This window comes from Coturnix japonica, unplaced genomic scaffold (genome assembly GCF_054131305.1).
Source record: "Coturnix japonica strain WE unplaced genomic scaffold, WE-NBRP24 Scf039, whole genome shotgun sequence".
Classification (NCBI taxonomy): domain Eukaryota; kingdom Metazoa; phylum Chordata; class Aves; order Galliformes; family Phasianidae; genus Coturnix; species Coturnix japonica.
In genome coordinates this window covers 4,882,861-4,909,663 of record NW_028188942.1, presented here as the reverse complement: position 1 = coordinate 4,909,663, position 26,803 = coordinate 4,882,861, and the positions used below count along the sequence as shown (strand labels likewise).

The 26,803-nt window shown below is 55.9% G+C and overlaps 1 long non-coding RNA gene across 1 annotated transcript; it reads left to right on the top strand.

The window, feature by feature from the left end:
- Positions 1-10,450: 10,450 nt before the first annotated feature.
- LOC146753296 (uncharacterized) lies at positions 10,451-22,546 on the top strand. The gene is made up of 3 exons (XR_014940230.1): positions 10,451-10,714; positions 14,085-14,197; positions 22,437-22,546. It is a non-coding gene; the product is annotated as an uncharacterized LOC146753296 (long non-coding RNA).
- Positions 22,547-26,803: the final 4,257 nt, after the last annotated feature.

Here is a 26,803-nt window from a genome sequence, read left to right as displayed (position 1 = left end):
CGGGAGGTGGAAGTTGTGATGCAGGAGGTGGTACATGTGGGGCGGGATGTGGCACTCGTGAGCAGGGAGGTGGCACTTGTGGAAGTTGTAGCAGGTGTAACTTGTCGGGCAGGAGGCGGCTCTTGTGGGGCTGGAGATTGATGTTGTGGGTCAGGAGGTGGCACTTGTGGGGCAGGAGGTGGATGATGAGGGGCAGGAGCTGGCACTTGTGAAGCATGAGCTGGCACTTGTGGGGCAGGAATTGGCACTTGTGGGGCAGGAGGTGGCACTTGTTGGATGGGAGGTGGTTGATATGGGGAAGGAGGTGGCAATTGTGCGGTTCGAGGTGGCACTTGTGGAGCAGGAGATGGAAGTTGCGGGGCAGGAGTTGGCACTTGTGGGTCGGGAGGTGGCACTTGTGAGGCGGGAGGTGGCACTTGTGGGGCAAAATGCAACACTTGTGGGGCAGGAGTTATAACTTGTAAGGCAGGAGTTGGAAGTTGTGGAACAGAAGGTGGCACTTGTGGGGCGGGTGGTGGCACTTGTGGGGCGGGATGTGGCACTTGTGGGGCGGGAGGTGGGACTTGTGGGGCCAGAGGTTGAGGTTGTGGTTCGGGAGGTGGCACTTGTGGAGCAGGAGCCTACACTTGTGGGGCAGAATGTGGCACTTGTAAGGCAGGACGTTGAAATTGTGGAGCAGGTTGTGGCACTTGTGGGGCAGGAGGTGGAAATTGTGGGGAAGGAGGTGGTAATGGTGGGGCAGGAGGTCGCACTTGTGGGCCAGGAGTTGGAAGTTGTGGGGCGGGATGTGGAAGTTGTAGGGCGGGAGGTGGCACTTGTGGGGCGGGAGTTGGAAGTTGAGTGACGGGAGGTGGCACTTGTGGGGCAGGTTGTGGAAGTTGTGGTTGGGAGGTTGCACTTGTGAGACAGGAGGTGGCACTTGTGGGGCGGGAGGTGGAAGTTGTGAGGCAGGAGGTGGCACTTGGGCAGATTGTGTCACTCGTGGGCAGGGAGGTTGCACTTGTGGGGCAGGAGGTGAAAGTTGTGGGGCAGGAGGTGGCATTTGTAAGGCGGGAAGTGGCACTTGTGGGGCAGAAATTGGCACTTCTGGGGCAGGAGGTGGCACTTGTGGGGCAGGAAGTGGCACTTGTTGGGCAGGAGGAGGCACTTGTGGGGCAGGAGGAGGCCGTTGTTGGGCGGGAAGTGGAAGTTGTGGGGTGGGAGGTGGCACTTGTGGGGCTGGATGTGGAAGTTGTGTGGCAGGATTTGACACTTCTGGGGCTTCAGGTGGCACTTGTGGGGTGGGTGGTAGAACTTGTGGGGGGTGAGGTGTAACTTGTGGAGCGGGAGGTGACAACTGTGGGACAGGAGGAGGCACTTGTGGGTCGGGAGGTGGCACTTTTAAGGCGGGAGGTGGCAGTTGTGGGGCGGGAGGTGGAAGTTGTGCGGCACGATTTAGCACTTGTGTGGCTGGAGGCGGCACTTGTGGGGCGGGAGGTGGCACTTGTGGGGCGGGAAATGGAACTTGTGGGGCAGCACGTGGCACTAGTTGAGCAGGAGGTGGAAATTGTGGGGTGGGAGGTGAATGATATGAGGCAGGAGGTAGCGGTTGTGGGGCAGGAGGTGGCACTTATGGGGCATGAGATGGTATTTGTTGTGCAGTAGGTGGCACTTGTGGAGTGGGAGATGGAAGTTGTGGGGAAGGAGGTGGCACTTGTGTGGCTGGAGGTTGAGGTTGTGGGGCGAGAGGTAGCAATTGTGGGGCAGGAGCCGGCACTTGTGGGGCAGGAGCCGGCACTTGTGGGGCAGGACGCGACAAATGTGGTGCAGGAAATGGCACTTGTGGGGCAGGAGTTGGCACTTGTGGGTCAGGTGGTGGCACATGTGGGGCGGGGGTCGACGTTGTGGGGCAAGAGGTGTAACTTGTGGGGCAGGAGGTGGCTATAGAGGGGCGGGAGGTGGCACTTGTGGAGCAGGAGGTGGAAGTTGCACGTCAGGATTTGGCACTTGTGGGGCGGGAGATGGCACTTGTGTGTCCGGAGGTTAAACTTGTGGGTTGGGAGGTGGCACTTGTGGGGCAGGAGGTGGCAAATGTGGTGCAGGAAATGGCACTTGTGGGGCAGGAGTTGGCACATGTGGGATAGGAGGTGGCACTTGTGGGGCAGGAGGTGGATGATGTGGGGCAGGAGCTGGCAATTGTGAAGCATGAGCTGGCACTTTTAGGGCTGGAATTGGCACTTGTGCCACAGGAGGTGGCACTAGTGGGGTGGGAGGTGGATGATGTGGGGCAGGAGGTGGATGTTGCGTGGCAGGATTTGGCCCTTGTGGGGCGGGAGATGGCACTTGTGGGGCAGGACGTGGCACTTGTGGAGCGGGAGGGGGCACTTGTGGGGCCTGAGGTGGCACTTGAAGGGCAGGAGGTGGCATTTGTGGGGCGGGAGGTGGAAGTTGTGATGCAGGAGGTGGTACATGTGGGGCGGGAGGTGTAAGTTGTGATGCAGGAGGTGGTACATGTGGGGCGGGAGGTGGAAGTTGTGATGCAGGAGGTGGTACATGTGGGGCGGGAGGTGGAAGCTGTGATGCAGGAGGTGGTACATGTGGGGCGGGAGGTGTAAGTTGTGATGCAGGAGGTGGTACATGTGGGGCGGGAGGTGGAAGTTGTGATGCAGGAGGTGGTACATGTGGGGCGGGAGGTGGAAGGTGTGATGCAGGAGGTGGTACATGTGGGGCGGGAGGTGGAAGTTGTGATGCAGGAGGTGGTACATATGGGGCGGGAGGTGGAAGTTGTGATGCAGGAGGTTGTACATGTGGGGCGGGAGGTGGAAGTTGTGATGCAGGAGGTGGTACATGTGGGGCAGGAGGTGGAAGTTGTGATGCAGGAGGTGGTACATGTGGGGCGGGAGGTGGCACTTGTGGGGCGGGAGTTGGAAGTTGAGTGACAGGAGGTGGCACTTGTGGGGCAGGTTGTGGAAGTTGTGGGTGGGAGATTGCACTTGTGAGACAGGAGGTGGCACTTGTGGGGCGGGAGGTGGAAGTTGTGAGGCAGGAGGTGGCACTTGGGCAGATTGTGTCACTCGTGGGCAGGGAGGTTGCACTTGTGGGGCAGGAGGTGAAAGTTGTGGGGCAGGAGGTGGCATTTGTAAGGCGGGAAGTGGCACTTGTGGGGCAGAAATTGGCACTTCTGGGGCAGGAGGTGGCACTTGTGGGGCAGGAAGTGGCACTTGTGGGGCAGGAGGAGGCACTTGTGGGGTAGGAGGAGGCCGTTGTTGGGCGGGAAGTGGAAGTTGTGGGGTGGGAGGTGGCACTTGTGGGGCTGGATGTGGAAGTTGTGTGGCAGGATTTGACACTTCTGGGGCTGCAGGTGGCACTTGTGGAGTGGGTGGTAGAACTTGTGGGGGGTGAGGTGTAACTTGTGGAGCAGGAGGTGACAACTGTGGGACAGGAGGAGGCACTTGTGGGTCGGGAGGTGGCACTTTTAAGGCGGGAGGTGGCAGTTGTGGGGCGGGAGGTGGAAGTTGTGCGGCACGATTTAGCACTTGTGTGGCTGGAGGCGGCACTTGTGGGGCGGGAGGTGGCACTTGTGGGGCGGGAAATGGAACTTGTGGGGCAGCACGTGGCACTAGTTGAGGAGGAGGTGGAAATTGTGGGGCGGGAGGTGAATGATATGAGGCAGGAGGTAGCGGTTGTGGGGCAGGAGGTGGCACTTATGGGGCATGAGATGGTATTTGTTGTGCAGTAGGTGGCACTTGTGGAGTGGGAGATGGAAGTTGTGGGGCAGGAGGTGACACTTGTGGGGCGGTTGGTGGATGATGTGGGGCAGGAGTTAGCACTTGTGGGTAAGGGTTGGCACTTGTGGGGTGGGATGAGGCACTTGTGGGGTGGGGGGTGGCAATTGCTGGGTGGGAAGTGGCAGTTGTGGGGCAGTAGGTTGAAGGTTTGGGGCAGGAGGTGGCACTTGTGGGGTGGAAGGTAAGAAGATTTGGGGTGTGACGTGGAAGTAGTGGGGCGGGAGGTGGCACTTGTGTGGCTGGAGGTTGAGGTTGTGGGGCGAGAGGTAGCACTTGTGGGGCAGGAGCCGGCACTTGTGGGGCAGGACGCGACAAATGTGGTGCAGGAAATGGCACTTGTGGGGCAGGAGTTGGCACTTGTGGGTCAGGTGGTGGCACATGTGGGGCGGGGGTCGACGTTGTGGGGCAAGAGGTGTAACTTGTGGGGCAGGAGGTGGCTATAGAGGGGCGGGAGGTGGCACTTGTGTGGCGGGAGGTGGCACTTGTGGGGCAGGAGATGGCACTTGTGGAGCAGGAGGTGGAAGTTGCACGTCAGGATTTGGCACTTGTGGGGCGGGAGATGGCACTTGTGGGGCGGGAGATGGCACTTGTGTGTCCGGAGGTTGAACTTGTGGGTTGGGAGGTGGCACTTGTGGGGCAGGAGGTGGCAAATGTGGTGCAGGAAATGGCACTTGTGGGGCAGGAGTTGGCACATGTGGGATAGGAGGTGGCACTTGTGGGGCAGGAGGTGGATGATGTGGGGCAGGAGCTGGCAATTGTGAAGCATGAGCTGGCACTTTTAGGGCTGGAATTGGCACTTGTGCCACAGGAGGTGGCACTTGTGGGGTGGGAGGTGGATAATGTGGGGCAGGAGGTGGATGTTGCGTGGCAGGATTTGGCCCTTGTGGGGCGGGAGATGGCACTTGTGGGGCAGGACGTGGCACTTGTGGAGCGGGAGGGGGCACTTGTGGGGCCTGAGGTGGCACTTGAAGGGCAGGAGGTGGCATTTGTGGGGCGGGAGGTGGAAGTTGTGATGCAGGAGGTGGTACATGTGGGGCGGGAGATGGAAGTTGTGATGCAGGAGGTGGTACATGTGGGGCGGGAGGTGGAAGTTGTGATGCAGGAGGTGGTACATGTGGGGCGGGAGGTGGAAGTTGTGATGCAGGAGGTGGTACATGTGGGACGGGAGGTGTAAGTTGTGATGCAGGAGGTGGTACATGTGGGGCGAGAGGTGGAAGTTGTGATGCAGGAGGTGGTACATGTGGGGCGGGAGGTGGAAGTTGTGATGCAGGAGGTGGTACATGTGGGGCGGGAGGTGGCACTCGTGAGCAGGGAGGTGGCACTTGTGGAACTTGTAGCAGGTGTAACTTGTCGGGCAGGAGGCGGCTCTTGTGGGGCTGGAGATTGATGTTGTGGGTCAGGAGGTGGCACTTGTGGGGCAGGAGGTGGATGATGAGGGGCAGGAGCTGGCACTTGTGGAGCATGAGCTGGCACTTGTGGGGCAGGAATTGGCACTTGTGGGGCAGGAGGTGGCACTTGTTGGATGGGAGGTGGTTGATATGGGGAAGGAGGTGGCAATTGTGCGGTTCGAGTTGGCACTTGTGGAGCAGGAGATGGAAGTTGCGGGGCAGGAGTTGGCACTTGTGGGTCGGGAGGTGGCACTTGTGAGGCGGGAGGTGGCACTTGTGGGGCAAAATGCAACACTTGTGGGGCAAGAGTTATAACTTGTAAGGCAGGAGTTGGAAGTTGTGGAACAGAAGGTGGCACTTGTGGGGCGGGTGGTGGCACTTGTGGGGCGGGATGTGGCACTTGTGGGGCGGGAGGTGGGACTTGTGGGGCCAGAGGTTGAGGTTGTGGTTCGGGAGGTGGCACTTGTGGAGCAGGAGCCTACACTTGTGGGGCAGAATGTGGCACTTGTAAGGCAGGACGTTGAAATTGTGGAGCAGGTTGTGGCACTTGTGGGGCAGGAGGTGGAAATTGTGGGGCGGGAGATGGTAATGGTGAGGCAGGAGGTCGCACTTGTGGGCCAGGAGTTGGAAGTTGTGGGGCGGGATGTGGAAGTTGTAGGGCGGGAGGTGGCACTTGTGGGGCGGGAGTTGGAAGTTGAGTGACGGGAGGTGGCACTTGTGGGTCAGGTTGTGGAAGTTGTGGGGCGGGAGGTTGCACTTGTGAGACAGGAGGTTGCACTTGTGGGGCAGGAGGTGAAAGTTGTGTGGCAGGAGGTAGCATTTGTAAGGCGGGAAGTGGCACTTGTGGGGCAGAAATTGGCACTTCTGGGGCAGGAGGTGGCACTTGTGGTGCGGGAGGTGGCACTGATGGGGCAGGAAATTGAGCTTTTGGGGCAGGAGATGGCACTTGTGGGGCGTAAGGTGGAACTTATGGGGCAGGAGGTGGAACTTGTGGAGCAGGAGGTGGTACCTGTGGGGCGGGAGGTTGGAGTTGTTGGGCAGGATGTGGCATTTTGAGGCAGAAGGTGGCATTTGTGTGGCAGGAGGTGGCAATTGTGGGGCACGAGTTGGAAATTGTTGGGCAGGAGGTGGAAGTTTTGGGGCAGGGTTTGGCAGTTGTAGGGCGGGAGGTGGCACTTGTGGGCCAGGAGGTGGAAGTTGTAGGGCAGGAGGTGGCACTTGTGGGGTGGGAGGTGGCACTTCTGGGGCAGGAAATGGAGCTTTTAGGGCAGGAGGTTGCACTTGTGCAGAAGGAGGTGGTACTTGTTGGGCGGAAATTGGAACTTGTTGGGAGGGAAGAGGTACTTGTGGGGCAGGAAGTGGCACTTGTGGGGCAGGAAGTGGCTCTTGTGGGGCAGGTGCTGGCACTTGTGGGTCAGGAGGAGGAAGTTGGTCAGTCAGTGACACTTGTGGGGCAGGAGGTGGATTATTTGGTGGGGAGGAGGCAGTGGTGTGGACAAATGTGGCACTTGTGGGGAATAAGCTGGCACTTGTGGGGCAGAAATTGGCACTTATGGGGCAGGAGGATGTCTTTGTCGGTCAGGAGGTGGCACTTGTGAGCAGGAAGTGGATGATGTAGTGCAGGAGCTGGCACTTGTGAAGCATGAGCTGGCACATGTGGGGCAGGAATTGGCACTTGTGGGGCAGGTGGTGGCACTTGTTGGGTGGGAGGTGGACGATGTGGGGCAGGAGGTTGCACTTGTGGGGCAGGAGGTGGCACTTGTGGGGCAGGAGGTGGCACTTTTGGGGCGGGAGGTGGCAATTGTGGGGCGGGAGGTGGATGATGTGGGGCAGGAGGTGGCACTAGTGGGGCGGAAATTGGAACTTGTTGGGAGGGAAGAGGTACTTGTGGGGCAGGAAGTGGCTCTTGTGGGGCAGGAGCTGGCACTTGTGGGTCAGGAGGAGGAAGTTGGTCAGTCAGTGACACTTGTGGGGCAGGACGTGGATTATTTGGGGGGGGAGGTGGCAGTAGTGTGGACAAATGTGGCACTTGTGGGGCATGAACTGGCAGATGTGGGGCAGGAATTGGCACTTGTGGGGCAATTGGTGGCAATTTTTGGGTGGGAGGTGGACGATGTGGGGCAGGAGGTGGCACTTGTGGAGCAGGAGGTGGAAGTTGCATTGCAGGATTTGGCATTTGTGGGTTGGGAGTTGGCACTTGTGGGGCATGAGGTGGAATTTGTGGGGTGGTAGGTGGAACATGTGGGGCAGGAGCTGGCACTTGTGGGGCAGGATGTGGCACACGTTGCCAGGAGTCGGCACTTGTGTGGCGGGATGTTGAAGTTGTGGGGCGGGAGGTGGCACTTGTGGAACAGGTATTGTCACTTGTGGGGCAGGAGGTGGATGATGTGGGGCAGGAGGCTGTCTTTGTGGGGTTAGAGGTGGCACTTGTGGGGCAGTAAGTTGATGATTTGGGGCATGAGCTGGCATTTGTGAAGCATGAGCTGGCACTTGTGAAGCAGGAATTGGCACTTTTGGGGCAGGAGGTGGAACTTGTGGGGTGGGAGGTGGAATTTGTGGGGTGGGAGGTGGAATTTGTGGGGTGGGAGGTGAAACTTGTAAGGCAGGAGTTGGCACATGTGGGGGGGGAAATGGCACTTGTGGGGCAGGAAATGGCACTTGTTGTGCAGGAGGTGGCACTTATGGGTTTGGAGGTGGATGATGTGGGGCAGGAGGTGACACATGTGGGGCAGGAGATGGCACTTCTGGGGCAGGAGGTGGACGTTGTGGGGCAGGATTTGGTACTTGTGGGGTGGGAGGTTGCACTTGTGGGGCTGGAGGTGGCACTTGTGGGGCGGGAGGTGGCACTAGTGGGGCAGGAGGTGGCACTTGTGGGGAGCGATGTGGCACTTGTGGGCGGGAGGTGGAATTTCTGGAGAGGGAGGTGGCACTTATGGGGCGGGAGCTGGAACTTGTGGGGCGAGAGGTGGCACATGTGGAGCAGGAGCTGGCACTTTCGGGGCAGGAGCTGGCACTTGCACGGCAGGAGGTGGCACTTGTGGGTCGGGAGGTGGCACATGTGGGGCAGGAGGTGGCACTTGTGGGATGGTAGGTGGAACTTGTGGGGCAAGTCTTGGAACTTGTGGTGCAGGAGATATCACAAGTTGGGCAGGAGTTGGCACTTCCTCAAAGAAACCCATAGCGACCCCATAGTCACCCATAGCACCCCATAGGAAAACAAAGATACCCCATGGAGCCCCATAGACACCCCATAGTGACCCATAGGGGCCCAAAGAGACCCCATAGCACCCCATACCTACTCCATAGTGCCCCATAGCAGCCCATGGAGCCTCATAGACACTCCATTGTGCCCCACAGCACCCCATTGCACCCCATAGGGACCCATAGACACAGCATACTGCTCCATAGAGCCCCATAGACACCCCATAGTTCCCCACAGCACCCCATAGCAGCCCACAGTGCCCCATAGACACCACATAAGGCCATACAGCCACACCATAGAGCCCAATTGAACCACATAGACACCCCATATCGCCCCATAGTGCCTGTAGACACCCCATAGAGCCCCATAGAGACCCACTGAACCCCATACAGACCCCATGCAGACCCCATAGAGCCCCACAGACAACCCATAGATCCCCAAAGACACCCCATAGACTCCCCATAGAGCCCCATATGGACCCCATAGCGCCCCATAGAGACCCCATTATTCCGCATAGAGCCCCATAGCAAACCATAGCACCCCATAGTCACCCATAGCGCCCCATAGGAACCCAAGGATACCCCAAAGCACCCCATAGCCACCCTACAGCACCGCATAGCCACCCCATAGAGCCCCATAGACACCACATAGTGACACATAGCGCCCCATAGGGGCACAAAGAGACCCCAAATCATCCCATAGCTACTCCACAGTGCCCCCATAGCAGCCCATGGAGCCTCATAGACACTCCCTTGTGCCCCACAACGCCCCATTGCACCACATAGGGACCCATAGACACCCTATACTGCTCCATAGAGCCCCATAGCACCCCATAGTGCTTCACAGCACCCCATAGCACTACATAGTGCCACATAGACACCACATAAGGACATATAGCCGCACCATAGAGCCCCATAGACATCCCATAGAGCCCCGTAGGCAACCCATTGTGCCCCATAGAGCTCCCATAGCCACCCATAGAAACTCATTTTGCCACATAGACACACCATAGCGTTCCATAGACACCCCATAGAAACCTCAGAACGCCCCATAGAACCCCATAGAGCTCCATAGGCACCACATAGAGCCCCACAGAGAACCCATAGAGGTACATAGCTACCCATAGGGGGGATATTAGGACACATAGGGACACATAGTGACCCATAGGGAGACACTGGGACCCATAGGGGGACATTGGGACACATAGGGATCCCATGGATTACAGTGGGGGACAGTGAGACCCATAGAGACACATAGGGACATTGCTGAGACCCATAGAGACCCCATAGAGGCACATCGGGACCACATTGAAACCCATAGATGCACATAGGAAGACATTTGGGCCCAGAGATACCCATAAGAGACCACATAGACACCCCGTAGAGGTACATAGCAACCCATAGTGTGGATATTGGGACACAGAGGGACCCCATGGATTACAGTGGGGAACAGTGAGACCCGTAGAGACACATAGGGGCTCCACTGATACCCATAAGAGACCCCATAGAGGCACATAGGGACCTCATTGAAACCCATAGATACACATAGGAAGACATTTGGGCCCAGAGATACCAATAAGAGTCCCCATAGAAACCCCAAAGGGGGCCAATGGGACACATAGGGGGGACATTCGGCACTTAGGAACACATAGTGACCCATAGGGAGACACTGCGACCCATAGGGGCTGTATGGGAGATTGGTAATCACAGCCTGAACCTCTGATTAATCAGCTGAGGCAAGTGTGGGGTCAGCTGCGGGAGCACAGGTGAGAGTAATGGAGCTGTGCTCCCGGGAGGGCTGGAGCTCGACTCCACCTTCTCTGAGACCTCATTTAAGGGCTGACCCTCACTCGAGCCGCTTTCCATTATCTTTCCGAGCTCCCTGTTACCGGGTGAGGTCCCAGAAGACTGGAGGCTTGCCAACGTGACTCCCATTTCCAAGCAAGGTTGTCAGGAGGATCCGGGCAACTCCAGGCCTGTTAGCCTGACCTCGGTGCCAGGGAAGGGAATGGAACGAATTGTCTTGAGGGAGATGACAGATGCGGCAGGTGTGGGATGAGCAGGAGATCAGACCTAGCCAGCATGGGTTCGTGAAGGGCAGCTCCTGCTTGACCAATCTGATCTCCTTCTACGATCCTGTGACCCATCTGATGGATGAAGGAAAGAAAGAAAGGCTGTTGATGTGCTCTACTTGGACTTCAGCAAAGCCTTCACAACTGTCTCCCATGCTATTCTCCTACAAAAGCTGGCAGCCCTTTTCCAACCTTGAGAATTCTGTGATTCTGTGAGGCAGCATCTCTTGGACATCGCTCTGCAGTGAAGACCGCCCCAGCTTCCTCAGCGAAGGCATCACCACTGGTGAGTTTCTCTCTCGCTTAGAACCTCTATACATTTGTTACCATCTTTGTTACCATCTGTATAGTTACCACCTAGACAGGGGGACATAGAGAGACACTGGGACCCATAGGGACCCCTAGAGATCCAGAGGAAGACAATGGGACCCATAGAGAGACACTGGCACCCATAGGGACACATAGAGAGACACTGGGACCCATAGGGACACATAGAGACCCATAGACAGTCATTGGGAGCCATAAGGATAAATTGAGACCCATAGAGACCCCATTGAGACCCATAGTGCCTCAAAGAAACCCATAGCGACCCCATAGTCACCCATAGCGCCCCATAGGAACACAAAGATACCCCATAGAGCCCCATAGACACCCCATAGTGACCCATAGGGGCCCAAAGAGACCCCATAGCACCCCATAGCTACTCCATAGTGCCCCATAGCAGCCCATGGAGCCTCATAGACACTCCATTGTGCCCCAGAGCACCCCATTGCACCCCATAGGGACCCATAGACACAGCATACTGCTCCATAGAGCCCCATAGACACCCCATAGTTCCCCACAGCACCCCATAGCAGCCCACAGTGCCCCATAGACACCACATAAGGCCATACAGCCACACCATAGAGCCCAATTGAACTACATAGACACCCCATATCGCCCCATAGTGCCTGTAGACACCCCATAGAGCCCCATAGAGACCCACTGAACCCCATACAGACCCCATGCAGACCCCATAGAGCCCCACAGACAACCCATAGATCCCCAAAGACACCCCATAGACTCCCCATAGAGCCCCATATGGACCTCATAGCGCCCCATAGAGACCCCATTCTTCCACATAGAGCCCCATAGCAAACCATAGCACCCCATAGTCACCCATAGCGCCCCATAGGAACCCAAGGATACCCCAAAGCACCCCATAGCCACCCTACAGCACCGCATAGCCACCCCAAAGAGCCCCATAGACACCACATAGTGACCCATCGCGCCCCATAGGGGCACAAAGAGACTCCAAATCATCCCAGAGCTACTCCACAGTGCCCCATAGCAGCCCATGGAGCCTCATAGACACCCCATTGTGCCCCACAGCGCCCCATTGCACCCCATAGGGACCCATAGACACCCTATACTGCTCCATAGAGCCCCATAGCACCCCATAGTGCCTCATAGCACCCCATAGCACAACATAGTGCCACATAAACACCACATAAGGACATATAGCCGCGCCATAGAGCCCCACAGACATCCCATAGAGCCCCGTAGGCATCCCATTTTGCCCCATAGAGCTCCCATAGCCACCCATAGAAGCTCATTTTGTTACATAGACACACCATAGCGTTCCATAGACACCCCATAGAAATCTCAGAACGCCGCATAGAACCCCATAGAGCTCCATTGGCACCCCATAGAGCCCCATAGAGAACCCATAGAGGCACATAGCAACCCATAGGGGGGACATTGGGACACATAGGGACACATAGTGACCCATAGGGAGACACTGGGACCCATAGGGTGACATTGGGACACATAGGGACACCATGGATTACAGTGGGGGACAGTGATACCCGTAGAGACACATAGAGACTCTGCTGAGACCCATAAGAGACCCCATAGAGGCACATAGGGACCACATTGAAACCCATAGATACCCATAGGAGGACATTTAAACCTATAGATACAAATAAGAGACCCCATAGAGGCACATAGGGACCACATTGAAACCCATAGATACCCATAGGAAGACATTTGGGCCCAGAGATACCAATAATAGACCCCATAGAAACCCCAAAGGCAGCCATTGGGACACACAGGGGGGACATTCGGCACTTAGGAACACATAGTGATCCATAGGGAGACACTGGGACCCATAGGGGTATATTGGGACACATAGGGACCCCATGGAACATAGTGGGGGATAGTGAGACCCATAGAGACACATAGGGACTCCACTGTAACCCTTAAGAGACCCCATACAGGCACATAGGGACCTAATGTAACCTATGGATACCAATAGGTAGATATTTTGGCCCAGAGATACTCATAAGTGACCCCATGGAGACACTTAGCAACACATAGGAGGGACATTGGGACACATAGGGACACATTGTGACCCATAGGCTGACACTGGGACCAATAGGGGGACACTGGGACACATAGGGACCCCATGGATTTCAGTGGGGGACAGTGAGACCCATAGAGACACATAGGGACCTCGCTGAGACCCATAAGAGACCCCATAGAGGCACATAGTGACTGCATTGAAACCCATAGATACCCATAGGAAGACATTTGGGCCCAGAGATATCTATGAGACCCCATAGAGACCCCATAGTGGCACATTGCAACACATAGGGGGACATTGGGACACATAGGGACACATAGTGACCCATAGGAGGACATTGGGACACATAGGGATCCCATGGATTACAGTGGGGGACAGTGAGACCCATAGAGACACATAGGGACACTGCTGAGACCCATAGAGACCCCATAGAGGCACATAGGGACCACATTGAAACCCATAGGTACCCATAGGAATACATTTGGGTCCAGAGATACCCATAAGAGACCCAACAGAGGCACATAGCAACCCATAGGGGAGACGTTGGGACACATAGTGACTCATTAGTGACCCAAAGGGAGTCACTGGGACCCATATGGATACATAGAGATCCATAGGGGGACATTGGGACACATAGGGACCCCATAGAGAGACATAGAGACATATAGGGACCCATTTAGAGGCATAATAACCTCATAGAGTCCTATAGGGACACCCAGAGATCCATAGGGAAACATTGGGACCCACAGGGGCTGTGTGGGAGATTGGTAATCACAGCCTGAACCTCTGATTAATCAGCTGAGGCAAGTGTGGGGTCAGCTGCGGGAGCACAGGTGAGAGTAATGGAGCTGTGCTCCCGGGAGGGCTGGAGCTCGACTCCACCTCCTCTGAGACCTCATTTAAGGGCTGACCCTCACTCGAGCCGCTTTCCATTATCTTTCCGAGCTCCCTGTTACCGGGTGAGGTCCCAGAAGACTGGAGGCTTGCCAACGTGACTCCCATTTCCAAGCAAGGTTGTCAGGAGGATCCGGGCAACTCCAGGCCTGTTAGCCTGACCTCGGTGCCAGGGAAGGGAATGGAACGAATTGTCTTGAGGGAGATGACAGATGCGGCAGGTGTGGGATGAGCAGGAGATCAGACCTAGCCAGCATGGGTTCGTGAAGGGCAGCTCCTGCTTGACCAATCTGATCTCCTTCTACGATCCTGTGACCCATCTGATGGATGAAGGAAAGAAAGAAAGGCTGTTGATGTGCTCTACTTGGACTTCAGCAAAGCCTTCACAACTGTCTCCCATGCTATTCTCCTACAAAAGCTGGCAGCCCTTTTCCAACCTTGAGAATTCTGTGATTCTGTGAGGCAGCATCTCTTGGACATCGCTCTGCAGTGAAGACCGCCCCAGCTTCCTCAGCGAAGGCATCACCACTGGTGAGTTTCTCTCTCGCTTAGAACCTCTGTACATTTGTTACCATCTTTGTTACCATCTCTATAGTTACCACCTAGACAGGGGGACATAGAGAGACACTGGGACCCATAGGGACCCATAGAGATCCAGAGGAAGCCATTGGGACCCATAGAGAGACACTGGGACCCATAGGGACACATAGAGAGACACTGGGACCCATAGGGACACATAGAGACCCATAGACAGTCATTGGGAGCCATAAGGATAAATTGAGACCTATAGAGACCCCATTGAGACCCATAGTGCCTCAAAGAAACCCATAGCGACCCCATAGTCACCCATAGCGCCCCATAGGAACACAAAGATACCCCATAGAGCCCCATAGACACCCCATAGTGACCCATAGGGGCCCAAAGAGACCCCATAGCACCCCATAGCTACTCCATAGTGCCCCATAGCAGCCCATGGAGCCTCATAGACACTCCATTGTGCCCCAGAGCACCCCATTGCACCCCATAGGGACCCATAGACACAGCATACTGCTCCATAGAGCCCCATAGACACCCCATAGTTCCCCACAGCACCACATAGCAGCCCACAGTGCCCCATAGACACCACATAAGGCCCTACAGCCACACCATAGAGCCCAATTGAACCAAATAGACACCCCATATCGCCCCATAGTGCCTGTAGACACCCCATAGAGCCCCATAGAGACCCACTGAACCCCATGCAGACCCCATAGAGCCCCACAGACAACCCATATATCCCCAAAGACACCCCATAGACTCCCCATAGAGCCCCATAGGGACCCCATTGCGCCCCATAGAGACCCCATTCTTCCGCATAGAGCCCCATAGCAAACCATAGCACCCCATAGTCACCCATAGTGCCCCATAGCAACCCAAGGATACCCCAAAGCAACCCATAGCCACCCTACAGCACCGCATAGCCACCCCATAGGGCCCCATAGACACCACATAGTGACCCATAGCGCCACATAGGGGCACAAAGAGACCCCAAATCATCCCATAGCTACTCCACAGTGCCCCATAGCAGCCCATGGAGCCTCATAGACACTCCCTTGTGCCACACAACGCCCCATTGCACCCCATAGGGACCCATAGACACTCTATACTGCTCCATAGAGCCCCATAGCACCCCATAGTGCCTCACAGCACCCCATAGCACAACATAGTGCCACATAGACACCACATAAGGATATATAGCCACGCCATAGAGCTTCATAGACATCCCATAGAGCCCCATAGGTAACCCATTGTGCCCCATAGATCTCCCATAGCCACCCATAGAAACTCATTTTGCCACATAGACACACCATTGCGTTCCATAGACACCCCATAGAAACCTCAGAACGCCCCATAGTACTCGATAGAGCTCCATAGGCACCGCATAGAGCCCCATAGAGAACCCAAAGAGGCACATAGCAACCCATAGGGGGGACATTGGGACACATAGGGAAACAAAGTGACCCATAGGGAGACACTGGGACCCATAGGGGTATATTGGGACACATAGGGACCCCATGGATTACAGTGGGGGACAGTGAGACCCATAGAGACACATAGGGACCTCGCTGAGACCCATAAGAGACCCCATAGAGGCACATAGGGACCACATTGAAACCCATAGGTACCCATAGGAATACATTGGGCAGGAAATTGAGCTTTTGGGGCAGGAGATGGCACTTGTGGGGCGTAAGGTGGAACTTATGGGGCAGGAGGTGGAACTTGTGGAGCAGGAGGTGGTACTTGTGGGGCGGGAGGTTGGAGTTGTTGGGCAGGAGGTGGCATTTTGAGGCAGAAGGTGGCATTTGTGTGGCAGGAGGTGGCAATTGTGGGGCACGAGTTGGAAATTGTTGGGCAGGAGGTGGAAGTTTTGGGGCAGGGTTTGGCAGTTGTAGGGCGGGAGGTGGCACTTGTGGGCCAGGAGGTGGAAGTTGTAGGGCAGGAGGTGGCACTTGTGGGCCAGGAGGTGGCACTTCTGGGGCAGGAAATGGAGCTTTTAGGGCAGGAGGTGGAACTTGTGCAGAAGGAGGTGGTACTTGTTGGGCGGAAATTGGAACTTGTTGGGAGGGAAGAGGTACTTGTGGGGCAGGAAGTGGCTCTTGTGGGGCAGGAGCTGGCACTTGTGGGTCAGGAGGAGGAAGTTGGTCAGTCAGTGACACTTGTGGGGCAGGAGGTGGATTATTTGGGGGGGAGGAGGCAGTGGTGTGGACAAATGTGGCACTTCAGGGGAATGAGCTGGCACTTGTGGGGCAGAAATTGGCACTTATGGGGCAGGAGGATGTCTTTGTCGGTCAGGAGGTGGCACTTGTGAGCAGGAAGTGGATGATGTAGTGCAGGAGCTGGCACTTGTGAAGCATGAGCTGGCACATGTGGGGCAGGAATTGGCACTTGTGGGGCAGGTGGTGGCACTTGTTGGGTGGGAGGTGGACGATGTGGGGCAGGAGGTGGCACTTGTGGAGCAGGAGGTGGAAGTTGCATTGCAGGATTTGGCATTTGTGGGTTGGGAGTTGGCACTTGTGGGGCATGAGGTGGAATTTGTGGGATGGTAGGTGGAACATGTGGGGCAGGAGCTGGCACTTGTGGGGCAGGATGTGGCACACGTTGCCACGAGTCGGCACTTGTGTGGCGGGATGTTGAAGTTGTGGGGCGGGAGGTGGCACTTGTGGAACAGGTATTGTCACTTGTGGGGGAGGAGGTGGATGATGTGGGGTAGGAGGTGGCACTTGTGGGGCAGGAGGTGGCACTTGTGGGGCAAGAGGTGGCACTTGTGGGGCATGAGCTGGCACTTGTGGGGCAGGAATTGGCACTTGTGGGGCAGGAGGTGGATGATGTGGGGCAGGAGGCTGTCTTTGTGGGGTTAGAGGTGGCACTTGTGGGGCAGGAAGTTGATGATGTGGGGCATGAGCTGGCATTTGTGAAGCATGACCTGGCACTTGTGAAGCAGGAATTGGCACTTTTGGGGCAGGAAGTGGAACTTGTGGGGCAGGTGGTGGCATTTGTTGGGTGAGAGGTGGACGATGTGGGGCAGGAGGTTGCACTTGTGGGGCAGGAGGTTGCACTTGTGGAGCAGGAGGTGGCACTTTTGGGGCGGGAGGTGGCAATTGTGTGGCGGGAGGTGGATGATGTGGGGCAGGAGGTGGCACTTGTGGGGCGGAAATTGGAACTTGTTGGGAGGGAAGAGGTACTTGTGGGGCAGGAAGTGGCACTTGTGGAACAGGAAGTGGCTCTTGTGGGGCAGGTGCTGGCACTTGTGGGTCAGGAGGAGGAAGTTGGTCAGTCAGTGACACTTGTGGGGCAGGAGGTGGATTATTTGGTGGGGAGGAGGCAGTGGTGTGGACAAATGTGGCACTTGTGGGGAATAAGCTGGCACTTGTGGGGCAGAAATTGGCACTTATGGGGCAGGAGGATGTCTTTGTCGGTCAGGAGGTGGCACTTGTGAGCAGGAAGTGGATGATGTAGTGCAGGAGCTGGCACTTGTGAAGCATGAGCTGGCACATGTGGGGCAGGAATTGGCACTTGTGGGGCAGGTGGTGGCACTTGTTGGGTGGGAGGTGGACGATGTGGGGCAGGAGGTTGCACTTGTGGGGCAGGAGGTTGCACTTGTGGGGCAGGAGGTGGCACTTTTGGGGCGGGAGGTGGCAATTGTGGGGCGGGAGGTGGATGATGTGGGGCAGGAGGTGGCACTTGTGGGGCGGAAATTGGAACTTGTTGGGAGGGAAGAGGTACTTGTGGGGCAGGAAGTGGCTCTTGTGGGGCAGGAGCTGGCACTTGTGGGTCAGGAGGAGGAAGTTGGTCAGTCAGTGACACTTGTGGGGCAGGACGTGGATTATTTGGGGGGGGAGGTGGCAGTAGTGTGGACAAATGTGGCACTTGTGGGGCATGAACTGGCAGATGTGGGGCAGGAATTGGCACTTGTGGGGCAATTGGTGGCAATTTTTGGGTGGGAGGTGGACGATGTGGGGCAGGAGGTGGCACTTGTGGAGCAGGAGGTGGAAGTTGCATTGCAGGATTTGGCATTTGTGGGTTGGGAGTTGGCACTTGTGGGGCATGAGGTGGAATTTGTGGGGTGGTAGGTGGAACATGTGGGGCAGGAGCTGGCACTTGTGGGGCAGGATGTGGCACACGTTGCCAGGAGTCGGCACTTGTGTGGCGGGATGTTGAAGTTGTGGGGCGGGAGGTGGCACTTGTGGAACAGGTATTGTCACTTGTGGGGCAGGAGGTGGATGATGTGGGGCAGGAGGCTGTCTTTGTGGGGTTAGAGGTGGCACTTGTGGGGCATGAGCTGGCACTTGTGGGGCAGGAAGTTGATGTTGTGGGGCATGAGCTGGCATTTGTGAAGCATGAGCTGGCACTTGTGAAGCAGGAATTGGCACTTTTGGGGCAGGAGGTGGAACTTGTGGGGTGGGAGGTGGAATTTGTGGGGTGGGAGGTGAAACTTGTAAGGCAGGAGTTGGCACATGTGGGGGGGGAAATGGCACTTGTGGGGCAGGAAATGGCACTTGTTGTGCAGGAGGTGGCACTTATGGGTTTGGAGGTGGATGATGTGGGGCAGGAGGTGACACATGTGGGGCAGGAGATGGCACTTCTGGGGCAGGAGGTGGACGTTGTGGGGCAGGATTTGGTACTTGTGGGGTGGGAGGTTGCACTTGTGGGGCTGGAGGTGGCACTTGTGGGGCGGGAGGTGGCACTAGTGGGGCAGGAGGTGGCACTTGTGGGGAGCGATGTGGCACTTGTGGGCGGGAGGTGGAATTTCTGGAGAGGGAGGTGGCACTTATGGGGCGGGAGCTGGAACTTGTGGGGCGAGAGGTGGCACATGTGGAGCAGGAGCTGGCACTTTCGGGGCAGGAGCTGGCACTTGCACGGCAGGAGGTGGCACTTGTGGGTCGGGAGGTGGCACATGTGGGGCAGGAGGTGGCACTTGTGGGATGGTAGGTGGAACTTGTGGGGCAAGTCTTGGAACTTGTGGTGCAGGAGATATCACACGTTGGGCAGGAGTTGGCACTTCCTCAAAGAAACCCATAGCGACCCCATAGTCACCCATAGCACCCCATAGGAAAACAAAGATACCCCATGGAGCCCCATAGACACCCCATAGTGACCCATAGGGGCCCAAAGAGACCCCATAGCACCCCATAGCTACTCCATAGTGCCCCATAGCAGCCCATGGAGCCTCATAGACACTCCATTGTGCCCCACAGCACCCCATTGCACCCCATAGGGACCCATAGACACAGCATACTGCTCCATAGAGCCCCATAGACACCCCATAGTTCCCCACAGCACCCCATAGCAGCCCACAGTGCCCCATAGACACCACATAAGGCCATACAGCCACACCATAGAGCCCAATTGAACCACATAGACACCCCATATCGCCCCATAGTGCCTGTAGACACCCCATAGAGCCCCATAGAGACCCACTGAACCCCATACAGACCCCATGCAGACCCCATAGAGCCCCACAGACAACCCATAGATCCCCAAAGACACCCCATAGACTCCCCATAGAGCCCCATATGGACCCCATAGCGCCCCATAGAGACCCCATTATTCCGCATAGAGCCCCATAGCAAACCATAGCACCACATAGTCACCCATAGCGCCCCATAGGAACCCAAGGATACCCCAAAGCACCCCATAGCCACCCTACAGCACCGCATAGCCACCCCATAGAGCCCCATAGACACCACATAGTGACACATAGCGCCCCATAGGGGCACAAAGAGACCCCAAATCATCCCATAGCTACTCCACAGTGCCCCATAGCAGCCCATGGAGCCTCATAGACACTCCCTTGTGCCCCACAGCGCCCCATTGCACCACATAGGGACCCATAGACACCCTATACTGCTCCATAGAGCCCCATAGCACCCCATAGTGCTTCACAGCACCCCATAGCACTACATAGTGCCACATAGACACCACATAAGGATATATAGCCGCACCATAGAGCCCCATAGACATCCCATAGAGCCCCGTAGGCAACCCATTGTGCCCCATAGAGCTCCCATAGCCACCCATAGAAGCTCATTTTGTTACATAGACACACCATAGCGTTCCATAGACACCCCATAGAAATCTCAGAACGCCGCATAGAACCCCATAGAGCTCCATTGGCACCCCATAGAGCCCCATAGAGAACCCATAGAGGCACATAGCAACCCATAGGGGGGACATTGGGACACATAGGGACACATAGTGACCCATAGGGAGACACTGGGACCCATAGGGTGACATTGGGACACATAGGGACACCATGGATTACAGTGGGGGACAGTGATACCCGTAGAGACACATAGAGACTCTGCTGAGACCCATAAGAGACCCCATAGAGGCACATAGGGACCACATTGAAACCCATAGATACCCATAGGAGGACATTTAAACCTATAGATACAAATAAGAGACCCCATAGAGGCACATAGCTACCCATAGTGTGGATATTGGGACACATAGGGACACATAGTGACCCATAGGGAGACACTGGGACCCATAGGGGGACATTGGGACACATAGGGATATCATGGATTAAGGTGGGGGACAGCGATACCCGTAGAGGCACATAGGGACCACATTGAAACCCATAGATACCCATAGGAAGACATTTGGGCCCAGAGATACCAATAATAGACCCCATAGAAACCCCAAAGGCAGCCATTGGGACACACAGGGGGGACATTCGGCACTTAGGAACACATAGTGATCCATAGGGAGACACTGGGACCCATAGGGGTATATTGGGACACATAGGGACCCCATGGAACATAGTGGGGGATAGTGAGACCCATAGAGACACATAGGGACTCCACTGTAACCCTTAAGAGACCCCATACAGGCACATAGGGACCTAATGTAACCTATGGATACCAATAGGTAGATATTTTGGCCCAGAGATACTCATAAGTGACCCCATGGAGACACTTAGCAACACATAGGAGGGACATTGGGACACATAGGGACACATTGTGACCCATAGGCTGACACTGGGACCAATAGGGGGACACTGGGACACATAGGGACCCCATGGATTTCAGTGGGGGACAGTGAGACCCATAGAGACACATAGGGACCTCGCTGAGACCCATAAGAGACCCCATAGAGGCACATAGTGACTGCATTGAAACCCATAGATACCCATAGGAAGACATTTGGGCCCAGAGATATCTATGAGACCCCATAGAGACCCCATAGTGGCACATTGCAACACATAGGGGGACATTGGGACACATAGGGACACATAGTGACCCATAGGAGGACATTGGGACACATAGGGATCCCATGGATTACAGTGGGGGACAGTGAGACCCATAGAGACACATAGGGACACTGCTGAGACCCATAGAGACCCCATAGAGGCACATAGGGACCACATTGAAACCCATAGGTACCCATAGGAATACATTTGGGTCCAGAGATACCCATAAGAGACCCAACAGAGGCACATAGCAACCCATAGGGGAGACGTTGGGACACATAGTGACTCATTAGTGACCCAAAGGGAGTCACTGGGACCCATATGGATACATAGAGATCCATAGGGGGACATTGGGACACATAGGGACCCCATAGAGAGACATAGAGACATATAGGGACCCATTTAGAGGCATAATAACCTCATAGAGTCCTATAGGGACACCCAGAGATCCATAGGGAAACATTGGGACCCACAGGGGCTGTGTGGGAGATTGGTAATCACAGCCTGAACCTCTGATTAATCAGCTGAGGCAAGTGTGGGGTCAGCTGCGGGAGCACAGGTGAGAGTAATGGAGCTGTGCTCCCGGGAGGGCTGGAGCTCGACTCCACCTCCTCTGAGACCTCATTTAAGGGCTGACCCTCACTCGAGCCGCTTTCCATTATCTTTCCGAGCTCCCTGTTACCGGGTGAGGTCCCAGAAGACTGGAGGCTTGCCAACGTGACTCCCATTTCCAAGCAAGGTTGTCAGGAGGATCCGGGCAACTCCAGGCCTGTTAGCCTGACCTCGGTGCCAGGGAAGGGAATGGAACGAATTGTCTTGAGGGAGATGACAGATGCGGCAGGTGTGGGATGAGCAGGAGATCAGACCTAGCCAGCATGGGTTCGTGAAGGGCAGCTCCTGCTTGACCAATCTGATCTCCTTCTACGATCCTGTGACCCATCTGATGGATGAAGGAAAGAAAGAAAGGCTGTTGATGTGCTCTACTTGGACTTCAGCAAAGCCTTCACAACTGTCTCCCATGCTATTCTCCTACAAAAGCTGGCAGCCCTTTTCCAACCTTGAGAATTCTGTGATTCTGTGAGGCAGCATCTCTTGGACATCGCTCTGCAGTGAAGACCGCCCCAGCTTCCTCAGCGAAGGCATCACCACTGGTGAGTTTCTCTCTCGCTTAGAACCTCTGTACATTTGTTACCATCTTTGTTACCATCTCTATAGTTACCACCTAGACAGGGGGACATAGAGAGACACTGGGACCCATAGGGACCCATAGAGATCCAGAGGAAGCCATTGGGACCCATAGAGAGACACTGGGACCCATAGGGACACATAGAGAGACACTGGGACCCATAGGGACACATAGAGACCCATAGACAGTCATTGGGAGCCATAAGGATAAATTGAGACCTATAGAGACCCCATTGAGACACATAGTGCCTCAAAGAAACCCATAGCGACCCCATAGTCACCCATAGCGCCCCATAGGAACACAAAGATACCCCATAGAGCCCCATAGACACCCCATAGTGACCCATAGGGGCCCAAAGAGACCCCATAGCACCCCATAGCTACTCCATAGTGCCCCATAGCAGCCCATGGAGCCTCATAGACACTCCATTGTGCCCCAGAGCACCCCATTGCACCCCATAGGGACCCATAGACACAGCATACTGCTCCATAGAGCCCCATAGACACCCCATAGTTCCCCACAGCACCACATAGCAGCCCACAGTGCCCCATAGACACCACATAAGGCCCTACAGCCACACCATAGAGCCCAATTGAACCAAATAGACACCCCATATCGCCCCATAGTGCCTGTAGACACCCCATAGAGCCCCATAGAGACCCACTGAACCCCATGCAGACCCCATAGAGCCCCACAGACAACCCATATATCCCCAAAGACACCCCATAGACTCCCCATAGAGCCCCATAGGGACCCCATTGCGCCCCATAGAGACCCCATTCTTCCGCATAGAGCCCCATAGCAAACCATAGCACCCCATAGTCACCCATAGTGCCCCATAGCAACCCAAGGATACCCCAAAGCAACCCATAGCCACCCTACAGCACCGCATAGCCACCCCATAGGGCCCCATAGACACCACATAGTGACCCATAGCGCCACATAGGGGCACAAAGAGACCCCAAATCATCCCATAGCTACTCCACAGTGCCCCATAGCAGCCCATGGAGCCTCATAGACACTCCCTTGTGCCACACAACGCCCCATTGCACCCCATAGGGACCCATAGACACTCTATACTGCTCCATAGAGCCCCATAGCACCCCATAGTGCCTCACAGCACCCCATAGCACAACATAGTGCCACATAGACACCACATAAGGATATATAGCCACGCCATAGAGCTTCATAGACATCCCATAGAGCCCCATAGGTAACCCATTGTGCCCCATAGATCTCCCATAGCCACCCATAGAAACTTATTTTGCCACATAGACACACCATTGCGTTCCATAGACACCCCATAGAAACCTCAGAACGCCCCATAGTACTCGATAGAGCTCCATAGGCACCGCATAGAGCCCCATAGAGAACCCAAAGAGGCACATAGCAACCCATAGGGGGGACATTGGGACACATAGGGAAACAAAGTGACCCATAGGGAGACACTGGGACCCATAGGGGTATATTGGGACACATAGGGACCCCATGGATTACAGTGGGGGACAGTGAGACCCATAGAGACACATAGGGACCTCGCTGAGACCCATAAGAGACCCCATAGAGGCACATAGGGACCACATTGAAACCCATAGGTACCCATAGGAATACATTGGGCAGGAAATTGAGCTTTTGGGGCAGGAGATGGCACTTGTGGGGCGTAAGGTGGAACTTATGGGGCAGGAGGTGGAACTTGTGGAGCAGGAGGTGGTACTTGTGGGGCGGGAGGTTGGAGTTGTTGGGCAGGAGGTGGCATTTTGAGGCAGAAGGTGGCATTTGTGTGGCAGGAGGTGGCAATTGTGGGGCACGAGTTGGAAATTGTTGGGCAGGAGGTGGAAGTTTTGGGGCAGGGTTTGGCAGTTGTAGGGCGGGAGGTGGCACTTGTGGGCCAGGAGGTGGAAGTTGTAGGGCAGGAGGTGGCACTTGTGGGCCAGGAGGTGGCACTTCTGGGGCAGGAAATGGAGCTTTTAGGGCAGGAGGTGGAACTTGTGCAGAAGGAGGTGGTACTTGTTGGGCGGAAATTGGAACTTGTTGGGAGGGAAGAGGTACTTGTGGGGCAGGAGCTGGCACTTGTGGGGCAGGAGCTGGCACTTGTGGGGCAGGAGCTGGCACTTGTGGGTCAGGAGGAGGAAGTTGGTCAGTCAGTGACACTTGTGGGGCAGGAGGTGGATTATTTGGGGGGGAGGAGGCAGTGGTGTGGACAAATGTGGCACTTCAGGGGAATGAGCTGGCACTTGTGGGGCAGAAATTGGCACTTATGGGGCAGGAGGATGTCTTTGTCGGTCAGGAGGTGGCACTTGTGAGCAGGAAGTGGATGATGTAGTGCAGGAGCTGGCACTTGTGAAGCATGAGCTGGCACATGTGGGGCAGGAATTGGCACTTGTGGGGCAGGTGGTGGCACTTGTTGGGTGGGAGGTGGACGATGTGGGGCAGGAGGTGGCACTTGTGGAGCAGGAGGTGGAAGTTGCATTGCAGGATTTGGCATTTGTGGGTTGGGAGTTGGCACTTGTGGGGCATGAGGTGGAATTTGTGGGATGGTAGGTGGAACATGTGGGGCAGGAGCTGGCACTTGTGGGGCAGGATGTGGCACACGTTGCCAGGAGTCGGCACTTGTGTGGCGGGATGTTGAAGTTGTGGGGCGGGAGGTGGCACTTGTGGAACAGGTATTGTCAATTGTGGGGGAGGAGGTGGATGATGTGGGGTAGGAGGTGGCACTTGTGGGGCAGGAGGTGGCACTTGTGGGGCAAGAGGTGGCACTTGTGGGGCATGAGCTGGCACTTGTGGGGCAGGAATTGGCACTTGTGGGGCAGGAGGTGGATGATGTGGGGCAGGAGGCTGTCTTTGTGGGGTTAGAGGTGGCACTTGTGGGGCAGGAAGTTGATGATGTGGGGCATGAGCTGGCATTTGTGAAGCATGACCTGGCACTTGTGAAGCAGGAATTGGCACTTTTGGGGCAGGAAGTGGAACTTGTGGGGTGGGAGGTGGAATTTGTAAGGTGGGAGGTGAAACTTGTAAGGCAGGAGTTGGCACATGTGGGGGGGGAAATGGCACTTGTGGGGTAGGAAATGGCACCAGTGGGGTAGAATTTGGAACCTGTGGGGTAAGAAATGGCACTTGTTGGGCAGGAGGTGACACTTGTGGGGCGGAAGTGGAACTTGTTTGTCATGTGGCCACAATTGTTGGGTGGGAGGTGGCACTTATGGGGCAGGAGGTGGCAATTGTGGGGCGGGAGGTGGCACTTCTGGAGCAGGAGTTGGAAGTTGCAGAACAGGATTTGGCACTTGTGGGGCAGGAGGTGGCACTTGTGTGGCGGGATGTTGAAGTTGTGGGGCGGGAGGTGGCATTTGTGGGGCTGGAACTGGCTCTTGTGGGCCGTGAGGTAGAAGTTGTGGGGCAGAAAATGGCACTTGTGGGGCAGGAGTTAGCACATGTGGGACAGGAGGTGGCGTAGTGGGGCAGGAGCTGGGACTTCAGGGGAGTGAGCTGGCACTTGTAGGGCATGAATTGGCACTTGTGGTGCAGGGGGTGGATGATGTGGGGCAGGAGGTGGTCGTTGTGGGGCAGGAGGTGGCACTTGTGGGGCAGAAGGTGGAAGATGTGGGACAGGACCTGGCACTTGTGGGGCATGAGCTGGCACATGTGGGGCAGGAATTGGCACTTGTGGGGCAGGAGGTGGCACTTGTTGGGCCGGAGGTGGACGATGTGGGGCAGGAGTTGGCACTTGTGGGGCAGGATGTGGCACACGTTGGGCAGGAGTCGGCACTTGTGTGGCGGGATGTTGAAGTTGTGGGGCAGGAGGTTGCACTTGTGGGTCAGGAGGAGGAAGATGCGGTCAGTGACACTTGTGGGGCAGGAGGTGGATTATTTGGGGGGGGAGGTGGCAGTGGTATGGCAAAATGTGGCACTTGTGGGGCAGGAGCTGGCACTTGTAGGGCATGAATTGGCACTTGTGGTGCAGGGGGTGGATGATGTGGGGCAGGAGGTGGTCATTGTGGGGCAGGAGGTGGTCATTGTGGGGCAGGAGGTGGAATTTGTGGCGTGGTAGGTGGCACTTGTGGGACAGGAACTGGCACTTCTGGGGCGGGAGGTGGAAGTTGTGGGGCAGGAAATGGCACTTGTGGGGCAGGAGTTGGCACATGTGGGACAGGAGTTGGAACCTGTGGGGTAAGAAATGGCAATTGTTGGGCAGGAGGTGGCACTTGTGGGGCGGGAAGTGGAT